The sequence below is a fragment of the Pan troglodytes genome, chromosome 3, assembly GCF_028858775.2.
Source record: "Pan troglodytes isolate AG18354 chromosome 3, NHGRI_mPanTro3-v2.0_pri, whole genome shotgun sequence".
Classification (NCBI taxonomy): domain Eukaryota; kingdom Metazoa; phylum Chordata; class Mammalia; order Primates; family Hominidae; genus Pan; species Pan troglodytes.
Window position 1 is genome coordinate 118,617,074 of NC_072401.2, and position 15,280 is coordinate 118,632,353.

Consider the following 15,280-nt stretch of genomic DNA (forward strand, 5'->3'; position numbering starts at 1 on the left):
GGGAACATGAGTTTTCACTTCTAAATAAAAAGTTGCATGAAGTGAATACTAAGCATGTTGCATGTTGCTTATTGACATTAAAAGTACTTTTTTTCTTAAAAGAATAACTTTCTCCAAGGTAAGCCATGAAGCTAGGGACTAGTATATTTAAATAAGAGAGATTTAAGGAAAAAATATAATTGTTGCTTTTGCCAATTCTCTATTGATTTAAAATTTCTAGAAAATATTTAAGAATATGCTCAAGTAATATCTTTTAAAAAATCTGTCATCAAAGTGCACACACACACACACACACACACACTGTGAAAGGCAATGAATGTGGTGCAGAGATTAGTTTACATTGACAAAAACAAGCAACAACAATAATCTTTTTAAAAAAAACTTTACTTGACATATGAGGTAAAAAAATTGCATGTGTTTAAAAAATTTATTCCTGGATCTCTGTTTCCTCATTCCTAGAATAAAGATAATAATTCACATTCCATGCAAAGATTAAGTTAGACAAGGATTAGAAAAATATACAATCAATGTGGAAAATGTAGTATCTGCTTGAAAGTTGGTGACTATATTTTATCCTCTTAATTATTTGTCTTTGCATTTGCCTCTGAGGACATATAACATTACACACACTTATTAAAAACACAGCTACCAAAAGACCCATGAAATTTTCCTTTGTATTACTTTAGGCCTCAACTGGTATTGAAAACAGCAGTTGACAGTAATAATTCAGGATGAAGAGCTTTTCAGCCATAATCTCTTAAGAAAAAACTATAGCAAAAACAGAAAAACTAAAAGATAAGCTAAACCACACATTGAAAATAAAACAACTTCTTCACCCCTTCCCATTATTTTGCCAGAATATCAGAGCTCCTTGTGCAAATTCAGATGACTTTTACCAAGTAATCTTAAACAGTTTTGAGTCTTTCTCTTTTGTAGATATGCTATTTAATATTATTACTTAGTTTGGAATTGGATAATCCTGAAAAGTTGAAGATAAATCTGATTCGAATGAACCCATACATATGCATTTTCCTTGTCTATACCATGAATATTATTATACTTCTCTCTGCTTACATAGAAGAATCAAAACTAATCATTATTAGGAGGAAGCATATAACCAAGTTGGTGAGACAAAACAGACAAGAGACTGCATGGTGACACAATTTCTTAGCAATATGAAACAGCATGTATTACTTATATGCTAAAGGTCATGAGCATGGAAAAAATTGCAATGTGGGACATAGCTCTTGATAAATACAATGGAAGTATGCCTGAAAGAAAGTGCAAAAACGATAGCAAATTTAGTTGAAATAGCTTTTGTCATATAATACTAAAGTTGAACAAGGTTGAACATGTGTATTTCAGCTATAATAATAGTTATTTCTTTCCTTTATAATTTTTTTTTTGTTTTTGAGACTGAGTCTTGTTCTGTCACCCAGGCTGGAGTGCAGTGGCAGGATCTCGGCTCACTGCAACCTCTGCCTCCCGTGTTCAAATGATTTTCCTGCCCCAGCCTCCTGAGCAGGTGAGACTCTAGGCATGCACCACCACGCCTGGCTAATATTTGCATTTTTAGTAGAGACGGGGTTTCACCATGTTGGCCAGGCTGATCTCGAACTCCTGACCTCAAGTGATCCGCCAATCTCGGCCTTACAAAGTGCTGGGATTATAGGCATGATCCACTGCGCCCGGCCTCCTTTATAATTTTTTAAAATTGTGGTAAAACATATGTAATAGAAAAGTTAGCATTGTAACCATTTATAGGTCTACAATTTAGTGGCTTTAAGTACATCACACTGTCCAATTATTACCACCACCCATCATCACCAGAACTTTTCTCATCTTACCGAACTGAAACTACTCGTTAAACAATAATTCCCACTTTAGGTTTCTATACATGTGTTTATTCTAGGCACCTCTTATAAGTAGAATAATATCATATTTGTTGTTTTGTGACTGGCTTATTTCACTGAGCATAATATATTCAGAGTCCACCCATATTGTAGCACGTGCCAGAGTTTCCTTCCTTTTAAAGGCTGGTTAATATTCCACTGAATGTATATACCACATTTTGTTTATTTATTCATCCATCAATGAACACTTGGGTTGCTTTCACCTTGTAGCTATTGTGAGTAATACTATTATAAACATGGGTGTACAAAAATTTCTGTTTGAGTACCTTATTTTCAGTTCATTTTGTATAGATGAATAAAATTGCTGGATTGTATGGATTCTATCTTTAATTTTTAGAGGAATTTCCATACTCTATTTCATAGTGGCTACATCATCTATCATTTCCAACAACAGAGCACAAGGATTCCAATTTCTTTACAGCATAACCAACATATATATATTTTTAATAATAGCTACCTAATGTAGACAAAGTGATATCTCATCTTTTCATATGCTTATTGGCTGTATTTATATTCTTTGAAAAGTATGTCTATTCAAGCACCTGTAAATATATACTATGTATTATATGTCAAGTATACCTCCATAAATATTTACTTAAAAATACATCAAAAGTTTGAAAAGTGTTTAAATCCAAATGATTAGTAAACTCTCTAAACTTTCAGAAAGATGAAAACTCTAACAAAGGAGAGTACCAAGAAATCTCAAGTATTTAAAAATGCACATTAAAGAAAAAATAATGCCAGGAAATCAAATTCAGTATCATAGAAAAATGCTAATTAAATTATTTAATACTCATATTTTTGAGTGCTTTAATATATTAGGATCTGTTCTGGTTACTGAAGTAAAAATCTCTTCAAACTAGGCAGTCTTTTTTCATATGAACCTTCATTGAGTTTAAATTCTGGTCATGGAGATTATGTAATCAAAAGTATAGAGTAGGAATAAATGTTGACTTTTATCAAATGACATTCAATGTATTTGCTTCAGATTAGAATAACTTATTAATTGTACTTATCAGTACATATCTCAATATCAAAAAGTGCATCACTATATATATATCAATAACATAAAGCACATCATGCCAGGCATCGTGGCTCATGTCTATAATCCCAGTGATTTGGGAGGCCAAGGGAGAAGCATCATTTGAGGTCAGGATCTCAACCTGAGCAACACACTGAGACACTGTCTCCACAAAAAATAAAATAAGTGCTGGAAACTGTTGCCATTCTGTAAGTGACACCCTCTTTCAAAGAAAATCCAGGGGGAGTCTGGAAACCTTGATTAATATAGCATTTTTTCTGTCATTGTGACTTTTGTTGTTGTTGTTGTTAGAAATTTCCCAGCTTTATTGAGGTATAAATTAACAAATACAAATTGTATATATTTAAGGTGTATAACATGTTGTACATATACATTGTGAAATGATTGTTACAATCAAGCTTATTAACACACCCATTGCTTCATATATTTACTTATTTGTGGTGAGAACATTTAAGATTTTGTCTCTTAGCAAATTTCAAAGATACAACACAGTATTATTAGCTATAGTCACCATGCTGTACATTAGATCTCCAGAATTCATTCATACCACAAAATTGAAAATTTGTACCCTTCGATCAAAATTTCCCGATTTTTCCTACCCAAAGTCCCTGGCAACCACCTTATGAGCTCATCTTTTTTAGATTCTACCTATAAAAGAGAGATAAAGCTGTATTTGTTTTTCTGTGCCTGGATTATTTCACCTTGTGTAGTGTTCTACAGGTTTATTGATGTTGCAACAAATGACAGTTTCCTTCTTTTTTTGGAGATAAGGACTTTATTTATTTTTATTTTTTAAATTTAATTTTTTATTCTTATTTTATATATCAATAGGTTTTGGGGGAACAGGTGGTGTTTGGTTACATGAATAAGTTTTTTAGTGGTGATTTCTGAAGATTTGGCGTACCCATCACCTAAACAATGAACATTGTACCCAATGTGTAGTCTTTTATCCCTTGCCACTCACCCTCCACTTTCCCCAGTCTCCAAAGTCCAACGTATTGTTCTTATGCCTTTGCATCCTTGTAGCTTAGCTCCCATACATGAGTGAGAACATAAAATGTTTGGTTTTCCATTCCTGAGTTACTTCACTTAGAATAATAGTCTCCAATTCCATACAGGTTGCTGTGAATGCCATTATTTCATTCCTCTACATAGCTGAGTTGAATTCCATGGTGTGTGTATATATCGTGTGTGTGTGTGTATGTATAACATTTATATATATATAACACATACATATGTAATATATAACACATATATATGTAACACATATATGTAACACACATATATAACATATATATATGATATATATATGATATATATATATCTCTCTCTCACATTTTCTTTATCCATTCATTGGCTGATGGGCATTTGGGCTGGTTCCACGTTTCTGCAATTGCAACTTGTGCTGCTATAAACATTTGAGTTGTATTTCAACTCACTCTTAAGCCATTGTCCTGGTTATTCAGACTCCTGCTTGTATCACAATGGTTCCTACTTTTGAATTCCCAGTATAATCACTTATTTGGAAACACTGGTTGTTCAGTCATTGATCTCAAAACAATTTCACTATAACAAAGTGGCTGGATGTGAAGGGCTTCCTCCTCCATTCACACACTGTCACCATGCCAGCTTTTCCTCAAGAAGCCATAGATCATGGTGCTGAAACCAAAACTCTAGATGTCATTTTCCCTTTTCTCTTACAGGCCATTTTCTCAGTACGGACCTCTTCTACAGCAATCAGTATATTACAAAATTTTACTAATATTAAACTTAAGGAAAACAGTCATAGTATGTATTGTTTCCGGGAAATGAAATCTTGTCTTTTACATAATGTTTCTCATCCTCTTTTCAAAATCTTCACATTTTTGCATACAAAAGCTGCCTTTACATAATTACAACAAAGTTGTTTAACCTTTTCCCCACGACAATGTCAGAGAAGTCATGCAACTTCCACGTTACCAATCCAGACACAAGAAAATGCACAGTATGTCTGACTTGGTGCACCTGACAAGAAAGAGGTAGTATCTTCTTTTGACCAAATAACTAAATAAATAAATAAATAAATAAATAAAACTTTAAAAATAGTAAAGCTTTCTGAACTGGAAACTACACTCTTTGGAATGAGCTTTAGAATATGATAAAGGACTTACCAGGTTAAAAAATGTATAAGGATGTTAGAAACAAGGTTTTTAAAAAAATAAAAATACAAAGTGGGTATAATTTTATCAAAAATATAATATAGGTTTTCAAAAATTAAACAACATAGAGAACTAATGACATGGTTTGGCTCTGTGTCTCCACCCAAATTTTGTGTGGGATTTTAATCCCCACATGTCAGGGGAGGGACCTGGTGGGAGGTGATTGGGTCATGAGGGCGGATTTCCCTCATGCTGTTCTCCTGATAGTGAGCATTCTAAGGAGAACTGATGGTTTAAAAGTGTGGCACCTCCCTGCTCACTCTGTCTCTCTCCTGCGGCCATGTAAGAGGTGCCTGCTTCCCCTTCACCTTCTGTTATGATTGTAAGTTTTCTGAGGCCTTTCCAGACATGTGGAACTGTGAGTCAATTAAACCTCTTTTCTTTATAAATTACCCAGTCTCAGATAGTTCTTTATAGCACTGTGAAAATGGGCTAATAAAACTATAAAGAAGAAAATAAAAATTACATAAAATCTTACCATACAGAGATCTCTTCTCATTTTTATAAACCTAAATTAATACTAGAAAATACATATATTTGTGTTTATGCATATCGATAAACAGCTACATGTACATCTAGTTATAGAAAGGAATAATTTCTCTTAATAATTTTATTATACTATTATCAGACTAATATATTTTTATTCTCCAAAATTCAAGCAATATATAAATATACTTTCAGACCTTTGTACACACACATATATAAACCCTTTTTAACATAAAATGGCAATACTACATTTATTTTTTCTATACCATAAGATTTTAAAACACATTTTGTCCCATAATTCCTTTTGTATCTGTATGTATCTATTTTATTTTTAAATAGTTGGATAATTTTCCATAATATTAGTATATTAAATTTATTTAAATATGAAATATTATGTTGTTTTCAGCTCTTCAGATAATGCTATAGTAAACACTAAATACATGCAAGGGCATTTTCCTTTTTTGTTGGTAAATTGTATTTATAATGTATATACGTGTCCCTTAAGTAACATGAGCTTTGGGAGAATTTTGCTATATTCTCATGGTTTTAAAATTTCACCATCATATGTCAAAGTGTTTTCTTGCCTTGCTTACATGTTTTTCATCTATCTCAGCATTCCCTGAGACCGCACAATTGAATAACTTTTTTGATTTTGGGAACTAATCTTTCAGTATTTCTTTTTGTGTGCCTTTTCTCATTTTTTTTTTTCAAAAAAACTTTGGTAAAGCACAGCAGGTTGGGACGCTTTCCTCCAGACCCATAGCCTTGAGGGGAAAATTCTTGTTTTCTCCTTGCAGCCTGTTCACAGGAATGTGACAGTTTATGACAAATAGAGAATGTTAACACTTTTAAGACATGGTTATCTAAATTGTATATTTTAATTGTATATTTTATATCCATGATTCAAGGATCACATATGAACTGTGAAGACTGAATTGACCATGAAGTGCTCCACAACCAGTACTGTTCTGATTATACAGGGTAAGATACTTAAAACAACCCGCAAGGATCCACAGGGTATCCGTACAACAGGCGTTACTAAGGGTGAAGGTAGAACAGGACAGAACATACAGACATTTTCAGTGAGGTCTGAAAATTTCCAGGCGCAGACCCTCAGACTCTCACTCAGTTGCACAGGATATGCTTTTTATTTAAATTTTTGATTTCTACGTTCACTGGACTAGAAAAATCATCCACCCTCCATAAGTACTTCTTGTGTTTTTCTGCTGTGAAGATCCTTGAACTTCCTTTGCTTACCCCTTTTTTCCTTGGCATGCTATTTGGCTATCTTTTAAGTTTGTTTCATCTAGTTCTCTGAAGCAATAATACTTGTCCAAGATATTTGTCATATTTCTTTTGAAATAACACCCCTCTTAAGTGACCTATATGTGACAATAAGACCTTTTCCTCAGTATGTTTTCCATTATTAAAGAAAAAAAATCAGTTTACCTTAGAACACCTTACCTGTACCAATTTCACTCAAGACTCCTTAAGGGCATTTTGAAGAACGTTGGTTTATCCAACAGCAGGTTGTTGCCAATGGATGATTATTGCTTGAATACTATTTGTGTATATATTTAAGATGCCAAAATTTTGAGTTCTCTTGAATGATCTCATATAATTAGTAGTTATTCTCAAGTATATTTTTGTATGAGTATGCCAAGGAGCTTCATATAGCCAGTGTTAGTAAACATTGTGACTATCATTGGCCAAACTGACCTTGGCTGCAGGTGACATATATTATTTACTTTGATTATTGCCCTCAATCCACAAAGACATGGTCTTTCAGCATTAGGACATATGAAACGATGACAAGTCAGATACAAAACAGATATTTTGTGTCTTATTATCTGGTCACTGCCTTTATTAGTGTGTTTAAACAAACTAGTTGGGAAGTGTCAGAGTTCCTGAGAAGGTCTGTAGGCCTCTTCTCTTCAGGCCAGAGGAAATGATGGGAGACACTATTCCATCTTGTGAAGGAGAGTATGAAGAAAATTTTATATATAAATGATAGTTATCTCATGTTAAGTAGAAATATAATGTTGTTTTTGAATGGCACTTAAGTAAGTGCTAAAGAAGGAAAATGGATGCTGAGATGCAAAATTGTGAATTGTGCTGGTCATTTAGTTTCAAATTCATTTTCTATACTTCCTTATGAAACCCATTTCCCTGACGCCTTGGCAAATGGCTTCTTGCAAGATGCAACCAGTGGAAGCTTTAGCTGAGGTGACACAATTCCTTCTCTTGTCCTTCCAGCTTTATAGATGTTAACGATATCTTAGTGTTGCAAATACTCAGGCGGTGTCACTAGTTTCTATTTGATTTTTCATATCATTTAGGACCTTCATAAATAGAGCTTATATTAAACTTCATTTACTGGACCACCCAGCAAGGGCTTTATTCTACTGACAAGATCCTCACTGATACAATGATGTTTTAGTTAACCCATCAATTGGATCATTTTTATTTTTCAGTATTTTGAAACAATTGGAAAACACCTGCTTTGCAAATGCACTTGGTTCTCAATAATTGAAGCTGTTCTTTCAATTTCTGTGATGTATGCCAAACAACTTTAGAAAATTGATCAAAAAATTATTACTCTTTTAAAATGACCTATTTCACTTTCACTTAGAGAAAACTTATTGAAGCTCATTCACTCAAAAAGGGTAGAATTTAAATCTTGTTAATCTGAATTCATTTTTGTCGATGAAGTATTATTGGATTATTAATTTTATTTTATCACTTTCTTTATATTTATTTTTCTCAAAATCATAGCCCAATAGCTTTTGCTTAAATAATGTACAAGGAGATTTGGCTCTTCAATCTAATTTGCAAAGCCAATCTTCATTATAAAAGCAATCAGCCTTATCAGATTTACGTTCTATCATATAAAGCCCAACTTCAAATTTTAAATTAAATAAATGTTTAAATGAAGTGAAATTATATACCCATAAGAACCATAATACTTCTGAATGAGGCAACAGCTTAGTTTAAATTTATTCTATTTTATCATAAAATGTTGAAACAACTGTTGTTAATTTTATATCTTGAAATTAGTAACACTTATTTTTCAATGGCTGTGTTCAGATGAATATTCAATTTTATTGAGTAATACTTGTTTAGGCATATAGCAAAATTTCTGATTTACACAGGAAGAAGAGCAACTGAGTCTATTCTTGTGCCACCTGTCTGCAGTATCTCTTTCTGTAGAGCTTCTCATATGCCAATCTCAAATAAAACATTGTCATTTTAAATAAATCTGTCCACATTTTTTAAAACTTTCTTCTACTTGTTTCCTTGGCCAGTCTTTAATGCTATAATTTATTCCATAAAGTCATTTTAATGGGTGAAATTTTAGGCATAAATTAACCAGGATTTATTGGAAACAACTATAAATTCACCAGTTTAGAAGGCATATCTTTTATCTTCTACAATTGGTGCCACGAATTTCTGATAAATATATTCTGCAAGGTCATAAACTTTGTGACCTACAGCAGTGTCATGATATCAATATATCAAATTATCCTTTTGTTTGTATCACAATTCCCAATTTCTAATCAATAAATCCCTTTCATAACAACACACTAGAAAACATGCATTGAATATACTTGAATTACTTTCCCCAGAAAAATTCTCGAGTAATGTACATATACTATTTCTAAGGGAATAATAATAAGCTCCTGGTAAACTTATGCACTGGTTTAAGCACAGTTTTGTTCCTATCAAAGTAATAAATAACAGTCATTTACAAGTTGTTCTTGGTGCTATTAGTGTATGATTTTTGACCACATGTAAAATAGATCAGAGTGCACAAATTAAATGTAGGAACAAAAAAGTCTCAAATTCATCATTTTTTTTTTTTTTTGAGATAGAGTCTCACTCTGTTGCCCAGGTTAGAGTGCAGTTACGTGATCTTGGCTCACCACAAGCTCTGCCTCCCAGGTTCACACCATTCTCCTGCCTCAGCCTCCCAAGTAGCTGTGACTACAGGCGGCCACCACCACACCAGGCTAATTTTTGGTATTTTTAATAGAGATGGTGTTTCACTGTGATAGCCAGAATGGTCTCTATCTCCTGACCTCATGATCCGCCCACCTCAGCCTGCTAAAGTAAACTCATCATTTTTTTAAAAAGCTAATTTTGTGTGAAATAACAAGATGAGTAAGCCTATTAAAGTTGATATTTGTACTAGAAATATCATCAGATCCTTAAATAGATAACTGTGGTCCCAGAATCACAACATGTGTTTGATATGGTTTGGCTGTGTCCCTACTCAAATCTCATCCTGAGTTGTAGTTCCCATAATGCCCACATGTCATGGGAGGGACCTGGTTGGAGGTAACTGAATCGTGGGAATGGTTTCTGCCATGCTATTCTCATCATAGTGAATTAGCTCTCAGGAGATCTGATGGTTTTGTAAACGGCTTCCCCCTTTGTTTCACTGTCATTTTTCTCCTTCCTGCTGCCATGTGAAGAAGGAAGTGGATGCTTACACTTTTGCCATGATTGTAAGTTTCCTGAGGCCTCCCAAGCCATGCTGAACTGTGAGTCAATTAAACCTCTTTCCTTTATAATTACCCAGTCTGGGTACATCTTTATTAGCAACATGAGAACAGGCTAATACACTGCTTAATTAGTTCTTTTTCATAAATCCATTTAATGATCAGAGAATTTGCCATAGTAATAATAAAATTGGTATATGCATATATATTATTCTTAACTCACTTTTAAGCATTTTTGATGTTCTATGAAACATTTATACTAATCTTAAGAAAATTTGATTTTCTTCTAGTTCTTCATTTTGAGTAATGGTTGAAAACATTTTAAAGGATATGATTAGTTGGGCTATAGTTTGCTTGCTCTGGTACAGCCTTTAGAATAACCATGGCTTAAGCTCAACTGTTTATCCTTCTATCAAATAACAGTTCCAGAGTAAGCCAACTAGTACACTCATCTGCCTTCCCTAGTGTGTTCATCTTATAAGCTGAAAGATGTTGCCATCTAGAATTATTACTGTGATGAGTGAAAAGTAATAGATTTAATGTGGACAACTATCAGCCTCTTCCACAGTCGCAAAGATTCAAGTGCTACTAGTCAAAATGCCACTAATCCCACAGTGAATATGTTTTCTGTCATAGCAGCCCTCTCTACAGGTCAACTACTCCCTCTTCACAGGTCAACTAATGGAACTCTAGGACTAGCTGAATGTTATGAAGTGATTTCTGTTGACTATGCCAAGACTCCACCCCTACCTGAATTCAATTGTAAAAAAAAAAATCTATCAAATATTAGAGAAATTCCAAATTTGGAGAAGTGCATAAAACTTGTTTATACAAATATTTTCAATGGTTTTCCCACTGCAAACAAGTGTTAGTTTCCAGCCTAAAGTGTATATGATTTCACAGCCATTTAAGGCTCTATTCTATGCATTTTTACAACCACATACCAAATTCTGTCATACTTAGGAAATAGTTGGGGCCACTATGGAAGGGACTCCAATGGATGGTTAAAATAAGAAAGACTTTATTTCTTTCCCATGTTACAAGGCTATGGATGAGCTTTCCCGGGTGTATATGGAAACTCCACTATGTTGGAGACTCAGACCATTTCTAGTCTGCTTTTGTTATGTAACTTGTCGCCTTTCTTCTCACTATTCAAGAGACTTATGACCACCACATGATCTGCATTACAGCCCAGAGAGAAGGAAGGTGAAAAATAGCAACTCTCCTCTTATTTTAAAGTCATGATGGAGGAGCCAAGACGGCCGAATAGGAACAGCTCCCGTCTACAGCTCCCAGCGTGAGCGACGCAGAAGACGGTGATTTCTGCATTTCCATCTGAGGTACTGGGTTTATCTCACTAGGGAGTGCCAGACAGTGGGCACAGGTCGGTGGGTGTGCGCACTTGTGCATGAGCCGAAGGAGGGCGAGGCATTGCCTCACTTGGGAAGTGCAAGGGGTCAGGGAGTTCCCTTTCCGAGTCAAAGAAAGGGGTGATGGACGGCACCTGGAAAATCGGGTCACTCCCACCCCAATACTGCACTTTTCCGACAGGCTTAAAAAACGGCACACCACGAGATTATATCCCACACCTGGCTTGCAGGGTCCTATGCCCAGGGAGTCTCGCTGATTGCTAGCACAGCAGTCTCAGATCAAACTGCAAGGCGGCAGCAAGGCTGGGGGAGGGGCGCCCGCCGTTGCCCAGGCTTGATTAGGTAAACAAAGCAGCGGGGAAGCTCGAACTGGGTGGAGCCCACCACAGCTCAAGGAGGCCTGCCTGCCTCTGTAGGCTCCACCTCTGGGGGCAGGGCACAGACAAACAAAAAGACAGCAGTAACCTCTGCAGACTTAAATGTCCCTGTCTGACAGCTTTGAAGAGAGCAGTGGTTCCCCAGCACACAGCTGGAGATCTGAGAACGGGCAGACTGCCTCCTCAAGTGGGTCCCTGACCCCTGACCCCTGATCAGCCTAACTGGGAAGCACCCCCCAGCAGGGGCACACTGACACCTCACACGGCAGGGTATTCCAACAGACCTGCAGCTGAGGGTCCTGTCTGTTAGAAGGAAAACTAACAAACAGAAAGGACATCCACACCAAAAACCCACCTGTACATCACCGTCATCAAAGACCAAAAGTAGATAAAACCACAAAGATGGGGACAAAACAGAACAGAAAAACTGGAAACTCTAAAAAGCAGAGCACCTCTCCTCCTCCAAAGGAACGCAGTTCCTCACCAGCAACAGAACAAAGCTGGATGAAGAATGACTTTGACGAGCTGAGAGAAGAAGGCTTCAGACGATCAAATTACTCTGAGCTATGGGAGGACATTCAAACCAAAGGCAAAGAAGTTGAAAACTTTGAAAAAAATTTAGAAGAATGTATAACTAGAATAACCAATACAGAGAAGTGCTTAAAGGAGCTGATGGAGCTGAAAACCAAGGCTCGAGAACTACATGAAGAATGCAGAAGCCTCAGGAGCCAATGCGATCAACTGGAAGAAAGGGTATCAGCGATGGAAGATGAAATGAATGAAATGAAGCGAGAAGGGAAGTTTAGAGAAAAAAGAATAAAAAGAAATGAGCAAAGCCTCCAAGAAATATGGGACTATGTGAAAAGACCAAATCTACATCTGATTGGTGTACCTGAAAGTGACGGGGAGAATGGAAACAAGTTGGAAAACACTCTGCAGGATATTATCCAGGAGAACTTCCCCAATCTAGCAAGGCAGGCCAACGTTCAGATTCAGGAAATACAGAGAACACCACAAAGATACTCCTCGAGAAGAGCAACTCCAAGACACATAATTGTCAGATTCACCAAAGTTGAAATGAAGGAAAAAATGTTAAGGGCAGCCAGAGAGAAAGGTTGGGTTACCCTCAAAGGGAAGCCCATCAGACTAACAGCGGATCTCTCGGCAGAAACCCTACAAGCCAGAAGAGAGTGGGGGCCAATATTCAACATTCTTAAAGAAAAGAATTTTCAACCCAGAATTTCATATCCAGCCAAACTAAGCTTCATAAGCGAAGGAGAAATAAAATACTTTACAGACAAGCAAATGCTGAGAGATTTTGTCACCACCAGGCCTGCCCTAAAAGAGCTCCTGAAGGAAGCACTAAACATGGAAAGGAAAAACTGGTACCAGCTGCTGCAAAATCATGCCAAAATGTAAAGACCATCGAGAATAGGAAGAAACTGCATCAACTAACAAGCAAAATAACCAGCTAACATCATAATGACAGGATCAAATTCACACATACCAATATTAACTTTAAATGTAAATGGACTAAATGCTCCAATTAAAAGACACAGACTGGCAAATTGGATAAAGAGTCAAGACCCATCAGTGTGCTGTATTCAGGAAACCCATCTCACGTGCAGAGACACACATAGGCTCAAAATAAAAGGATGGAGGAAGATCTACCAAGCAAATGGAAAACAAAAAAAGGCAGGGGTTGCAATCCTAGTCTCTGATAAAACAGACTTTAAACCAACAAAGATCAAAAGAGACAAAGAAGGCCATTACATAATGGTAAAGGGATCAATTCAACAAGAAGAGCTAACTATCCTAAATATATATGCACCCAATACAGGAGCACCAAGATTCATAAAGCAAGTCCTGAGTGGCCTACAAAGAGACTTATACTCCCACACATTAATAATGGGAGACTTTAACACCCCACTGTCAACATTAGACAGATCAATGAGACAGAAAGTCAACAACGATACCCAGGAATTGAACTCAGCTCTGCACCAAGCGGACCTAATAGACATCTACAGAACTCTCCACCACAAATCAACAGAATATACATTTTTTTCAGCACCACCCCACACCTATTCCAAAATTGACCACATAGTTGGAAGTAAAGCTCTCCTCAGCAAATGTAAAAGAACAGAAATTATAACAAACTATCTCTCAGACCACAGTGCAATCAAACTAGAACTCAGGATTAAGATTCTCACTCAAAACCACTCAACTACATGGAAACCGAACAACCTGCTCCTGAATGACTACTGGGTACATAACGAAATGAAGGCAGAAATAAAGATGTTCTTTGAAACCAATGAGAACAAAGACACAACATACCAGAATCTCTGGGACACATTCAAAGCAGTGTGTAGAGGGAAATTTATAGCACTAAATGCCCACAAGAGAAAGCAGGAAAGATCCAAAATTGACACCCTAACATCAACATTAAAAGAACTAGAAAAGCAAGAGCAAACACATTCAAAAGCTAGCAGAAGGCAAGAAATAACTAAGATCAGAGCAGAACTGAAGGAAATAGAGACACAAAAACCCTTCAAAAAATTAATGAATCCAGGAGATGGTTTTTTGATAGGATCAACAAAATTGATAGACCGCTAGCAAGACTAATAAAGAAAAAAAGAGAGAAGAATCTAATAGGTGCAATGAAAAATGATAAAGGGGATATCACCACCGATCCCACAGAAATACAAACTACCATCAGAGAATACTACAAACACCTGTACGCAAATAAACTAGAAAATCTAGAAGAAATGGATAAATTCCTCGACACATACACTCTCCCAATACTAAATCAGGAAGAAGTGGAATCTCTGAATAGACCAATAACAGGATCTGAAATTGTGGCAATAATCAATAGCTTACCAACCAAAAAGAGTCCAGGACCAGATGGATTCACAGCTGAATTCTACCAGAGGTACAAGGAGGAACTGGTACCATTCCTTCTGAAACTATTCCAATCAATAGAAAAAGAGGGAATCCTCCCTAACTCATTTTATGAGGCCAGCATCATTCTGATACCAAAGCCGGGCAGAGACACAACCAAAAAAGAGAATTTTAGACCAATATCCTTGATGAACATTGATGCAAAAATCCTCAATAAAATACTGGCAAAACGAATCCAGCAGCACATCAAAAAGCTTATCCACCATGATCAAGTGGGCTTCATCCCTGGGATGCAAGGCTGGTTCAATATATGCAAATCAATAAATGTAATCCAGCATATAAACAGAGCCAAAGACAAAAACCACATGATTATCTCAATAGATGCAGAAAAAGCCTTTGACAAAATTCAACAACCCTTCATGCTAAAAACTCTCAATAAATTAGGTATTGATGGGACATATTTCAAAATAATAAGAGCTATCTATGACAAACCC